This window comes from Rattus rattus, chromosome X (assembly GCF_011064425.1).
Source record: "Rattus rattus isolate New Zealand chromosome X, Rrattus_CSIRO_v1, whole genome shotgun sequence".
In the NCBI taxonomy this organism is placed as follows: domain Eukaryota; kingdom Metazoa; phylum Chordata; class Mammalia; order Rodentia; family Muridae; genus Rattus; species Rattus rattus.
In genome coordinates this window covers 129,225,914-129,231,947 of record NC_046172.1, presented here as the reverse complement: position 1 = coordinate 129,231,947, position 6,034 = coordinate 129,225,914, and the positions used below count along the sequence as shown (strand labels likewise).

General features: G+C 41.7%; 1 pseudogene; it reads right to left on the bottom strand.

The window, feature by feature from the left end:
- Positions 1-1,034: 1,034 nt before the first annotated feature.
- Positions 1,035-1,520, bottom strand: LOC116888598 (annotated as a pseudogene).
- Between the last annotated feature and the right edge of the window lie 4,514 nt (positions 1,521-6,034).

Here is a 6,034-nt window from a genome sequence, read left to right as displayed (position 1 = left end):
TGTTTGTTTGTTTGTTTGGTATGTCGGTCTTTTGTTTTGTTTTTGTTTTTCAAGACAGCCCTGACAGTCTTGGAACTTGTTCTGTAGACCAGGCGGGCCTCAAACTCAGAGTTCTTCCTGCCTCTGCTTCCCAAGTTCTGGGATTCAAGGCATATGCCACTACGGCCAAGCATCATTTTTAATTGTCCTGATTTAGCTGTCCTTTCTATTTATTCTCTCTTCTTTCCCAGAGGTATTTTAAAACAATGAATGCTTGATGTGAAACAATTTTAGTTTGATAGAGAAACCACAAAGATAGCACAATGAGCTCCCATAGACCTGCACCTTGCCTCCCTCATTGTTAACCTCTGACACTACCATAGTGCATTTGTCACAACTGTGAAACTAACATCATTACAATGTCAGTGTTATGGATGGAAGCTAAAGTGGCTCTTTGGAGGCTCATGTGTTGAAAGCTGGTATATCTAATTGTTAAGAAGTGATCAGACAGCCTGCACATGCCTTTAATCCCAACACTCTGAAGGCAGAGGCAGGCAGATATCTGTGACTTTGATGCCAGTCTGGTTTACATAGTGAGTTCCATGACAGTCAGGACTACATAGAGAAACCCTGTCTTGAAAAACAAACAAACAAACAAACAAACAAACAAACAAACAAACACTGGTGGGCAATATTCAAAATAATTCTTTAATGTTATCCAATACACACTTCTGCTAATTGTCTCAGAGAAACTTATTGCAGCTGGTTCATTCAGACAAGACATAATGACACATTCTTTCACCTTTATTATACAGATTGATTGATATAGTGTATGCTGTGTATGTGTGTTTTTATATGCACAAGTGTGTATATGTGAATGAGTACATGTGTGTGTTTGTGGAGACCAGAGGACAATGTCGGATGCCTTCCTCTACCACCCTTTACCTTACTCATGGAGACAGGGTCTCTCACTGAACTGGAGCGCCAAGATTTTTTTGACATGGGTCCTGGAGATGTGAACTCAGGCACTCATACTTTTTTTTTTTTTTTGGAGGTGGTCGAACAAATCAGTGGACTCTTTATTGCTTCTGGGGTGTGGGGCTCAGGAGCTCTTGGTGGGGCGGGTCCGTTTCCTCTTCACCACCACAGGCTTCTGGCTTCGAAGGATGGCACTGGCCCTGCGGATGGCCACCATACGCAGATCAGGGCGGTACTTGTTCTTTCGGATCATGTGCCTGATGCTGCTGAGGGTAGCCCGAGCATTCTTGTTGATGGTGGTCCTCACGAGGAAGTGGCAGGGTTTCGCTGACCAGATCTGCGTTTCATAGCCCCCACGCCCCCTTTGCGATCCGCCGCAGGCTCCACTCCGACGGTCGTGCGGTGAATTAGCCCGTTGTAGCGGAAGGAGTTTCGGGCCTTCAGATTATTGGGCTCCGTGTTGTACGTCTGCTTATTCCTCTTGATCAAGAAACTGGAGCAGTTCCGAACGACCATCCATTGCAGATGCGCGGACATGGAGGCGACTACTCTCCCTGCGGCGGCCGGAGATGGAAAGAGGCACTCATACTTTTATAGCAAACAATTCCCTACCAAGTCATCTCCATAGCCTCTTTTCTTTTAAAAATGTTATCCAAAATAATTTTATAAATTCAGTTTATGCTAACCACAGTGGCTCAAGAGAAGACATTTCAACTAATGCAATGTTAATGATATTGTAACAAAAAAGATAGAGGAGGAATAATGAATCAAGGTAAAGCTCCGTATTAAGAAAACATAAATGGTGAAGGTTGCCTTTGCTTGCTTGACATTTTGCTCAGCCAAGGTGAATCAAGAACAAGGGGGAAATCCCAAATGATGACTATTACAAAAAGAAATTTGCAATGATTGTACATGATGCAATTAATACTAATATTTTGTATTGAGACCAAAATAAATCCATGTCCATTTAAAGAAGACTGTCCATATATTTAACATTTGTTGTATACTATCTACCTTAAAACTTTTATCTATGCTACTGCAGCGGTCTGCTACAGGTCCATGGTCCTGCTGTGGCTGAGGGTCATGTTGATGTTCATGGCTCATGTTACCATCAAGGGCTATGTGGATGTCCACAGTCTGTGTTGCCACCTGAATCCATGTTGATGTCTGTGGGCTACACTACTGCCAGGGCCATGTTTTTATAGGCAGCCTGAGTTGCCACTTGATATCATGCTGATGTCCATGGTCATGGTACCAGTAAGGGCCATATCTGGGTCTGTGGTCCTACTGCAGCTCAGGATACTGTTGCTATTCATGGCCTGTGTTATCACCGCAGGTCATGCAGATATATGTGGTCTGTACTGCCACCTGAAGCCATGTTGATGTTCAGGAAGCATGTTGATGTCTTTGATCTGTATTGCCCCAGAGGCCATGTTGATGTCCTTGGCCTGTGCTGCCCAGGAGAGCATGGTGTCCATGGCCTATGCTACAGCAGAAGGCTGTGTTGATGTTATGGTGTACTGCCACTGAAGACTATGTTGAGGTCTGTGGCATGTGCTGATCCCAGCGATCACATGGATGTCTGTGGTCCACACTATCGGCAGAAATGATGTAGAAGTCCATGATCCATGCTACCACTGACTGTAAAGGGCAAGGAAGCTATTCTGCAGTGGCATCAATGACTGCAGACTCACAGTTGAGAAAGAAAGACATAGGCTTTTGTGACAACACCTACCTCCAACTCCCACATCTTACAAAAGTAACAGCCTAGACAGAGAACTCCATTGAAGAGAACTCTTAAAAATTGTGATAAAAATGTTGAAGTATAAGCTCTACCCCAACTGATGGCTTCTCTGGTGGGGGTGGGGAAGGGCTAGGTTTTCTTTAAGAAACTGGCTATTGGGAGTTTGACCAGGCTCTAGTGAGTATATAGGAAAAGTAGGACTTATTTTTTACTCCTTTTTGGGGTGGGGTGGGGGAAGTCACAAGGGTGGGGTCAGACCTGAGAGGACTGGGATGTGTGATCATGCTGTATGATGTAAAATTCCCAAATAATCAATAACATATTATATAAAAAGCAGATAACTAGAGACAGAAATGAAAATGTAGTAAAATACCCCCAACAACAAAAAAAGATAAAACCTTTAAAACACTTCTATTCAATTAGTTCTTTGAACATTTTATGCATGTATATGGTGCATTCTGATTACTGTAAACTTATAATAAAAGAACTTATAGTAAAAGAACTTATAGTAAAAGGACTTATAGTAAAGAACACAAGGAAACATTAGCATGTTTAAATACTCAGATTCTAAGAAAAGGATTTCCTCATACTGGCAGTGTAGTCCACTCTCACACATTGCTCAACTCTCAGGAGTAAAGTTGTATGTTAAGATGGGTTCTCACTATGTATCTCTGTCAGAGATCTGCCTGCATGAGCCTGCTAAGTGTGCAACAGTGAGTTTCTGTACAGAACTGACTTCTGCATGGATAATGAAGGTTCAAGGACTGTGCTCATTTTTTTATGTCTTGTGCTTAGAACTCTTTTATTCCTCTTTTTTGGTGGGCACTTTTCTAGCATACAGTTATAATCAGAACTCAGTCCGTATGTGAAAATTGATAAAGGAATATCTGTTGTAGTTTTTCCATGACAGGGTTCCTCTCTATAGTTCTGGCTATCCTGGAACTCACTCTGTAGACCAGGCTGGCCTCAAAGTCACAGACATCCACCTGCCTCTGCCTCCCAAGTGCTGGGATTACAGGCAAGTGCCATGATCACCACCTGGCTTAAGGAATATCTTAAGTTGCTTTCTTTGCCTATTCAACAACTGGAAAGTTAATTTTCTTTGAAACAAAACCCAATAATGCATTCCAGGTTGGCCTAGAACTTGCTATATTGCCAAGGATAATTTGACGCCCGTGTCTGCCTCAATAAGACAATTTTTTTTAGAGCTGCCTTTCCTGCTGAATTGTGACCATGTGGCTGGTAAGATTTACTAGAACGTTGAGTAACATCTTTTGGGAAACTCCTTCAAAAAATGCTAGTCCTATTCTTAACCCTTTACTTTTCTCCTTCCTCAATTCCTTTCCTCAGCTCTTTTCTGATGTAATACCTGGAGTTCTGGTTGCCATCTTGGACCAAAAGCATATGAAGGCCACAGCTGGGTCATGTACAACACATATAAATGTCTACCTTGGTCAAAACCATTATTTTGTCATCTATGTATCTGAATCTAATTCTAACTGACACAGGAGAAGTAAAATGTCCCTGTGTCTCTTGGTTAATCTCCAGTGAGGGCAGCCATTTAATGACATATATAATTAGTAAATGCCTAGTTAGGGTTTTGTTTTGTGTTATTTTTTGTTTGCTTATTTTGTTTTAAGGCAGAATCTCACTTGGTAGCCCTGGCTGTCCTGGAATTCACTCTGTAGACGAGGCTGGCCTCTAACTTAATAATCCCCTCAAAAAGCATGTGGTGCTCACTTGGGAGTATAAACACTTCAGGGGCTGTCAGTCCACCCATGCCAAGCCTGCAAATGAGACATTCTCCTTGAGGCCTGGTACTTATAGAAATCCTCAGTAGGTCTTCATGTCTCTGTGGCACTAGGATTAAAGGTGTGTACTACCATAACAGGCAGGATGTCTCCTTACTTTTGCAAAACTATCTGTGAAGAGAAAATATTTTGAGATTCATCTAGGCTGAATGTAATGAGAAACCCAAGAGCAAAGCTGATTTCTAAATGTATGTAAAAAAATGAAATAAAATATTTTAAAATCAACTTTTTCAACCCAACAATGAAAATGGCAAACAGGAAGGAAGTCCTAGTCCTTAGAACCCAGAGACATCTAACCTCCTCCCTGTGGGCATTTACAGACACTGGTGACCTTGGCTTTTATTTTTGTGACCTCATGGCTATGGGGACATATGACAAAGCCCAAGGCTTGTAAAATGAGAGAGCCTATATTGGTTACTTTTCTTGTTGCTGAGATAAAATATCTGACAAAAACAACTTAGGACAGGTTTGTTTCCGCTCAGGTTTTAGAATAAGATCCAGGCTAGTATGGCAAAAAGGCACAGTGCTAGGTGCGTGACAAGCTGCTCACACAGACAGGAACCAGAGAGAAATGAACGAAACTGCCTAGATTGCTTTCCCCATTTTATTCAGTCTAGCCTCAGGTCCATGAGACTTTACTCCTGCATTCAGTGTGGGTCTTCCCTCCACAGTTAAACCTCTCCAAAACCACTCTCAAAGACATGAAGACCTACTGAGGATTTCTATAAGTACCAGGTCTCAAGGAGAATGTCTCATTTGCAGGCTTGGCATGGGTGGACTGACAGCCCCTGAAGTGTTTATACTCCCAAGTGAGCACCACATGCTTTTTGAGGGGATTATTGTAGCTTATAAATGCCCCTAAAATTGTCAGGAGGCAATTTTTGTCTTGGAAGAAGCCTGAGGAAGTGAAGTCACTGGTAGTGGTGGTGGCTGCTAGATTCTAGCAGGAGAGTCTTGAAGTACTTTTACTTCTTATCTTCTTGATACTGGAACTGTTTGGATTAGAATGACCCTAGATTGTAAGTATCTTCAGAAGTTAGAAATACCAAATGGACTCATTTCTGGATAGTGATATGTTTATCCTGAAGTGATATTTATTTATTTACATATATTTATTTATTAAAATTTTGTGATTATACTGTTCAGCAAACAATACAAGTAGTTAGATGTCTAAACAAAGTAGGGGATATAAATATAAAGCTTCAGTAGAAGCTGGGCAGTGTTGGCCCACACCTTTAATGACAGCATTCAGGAGGCAGAGGCTCATAGATCTCTGAATTCGAGGCCAGCCTGGCCTACAGAATGAATTCTAAGACAGCCAGGTGTAGTGAGAATTCTGGAACTTTGGTTCCAGAAAAACAGAAACAAAAATATTGTAAGAATATGTTTTCATTTTAATCCCAGGTGTGGGGATATGGGGCTGACTATGATTTGCCTCATGCTCTAGTAGAGGCATGGTTTTGCCAGTTGTAGATAGTGACATTATGTGACATTTGGAATTCTGGGAATCTTTCAAAGGGTA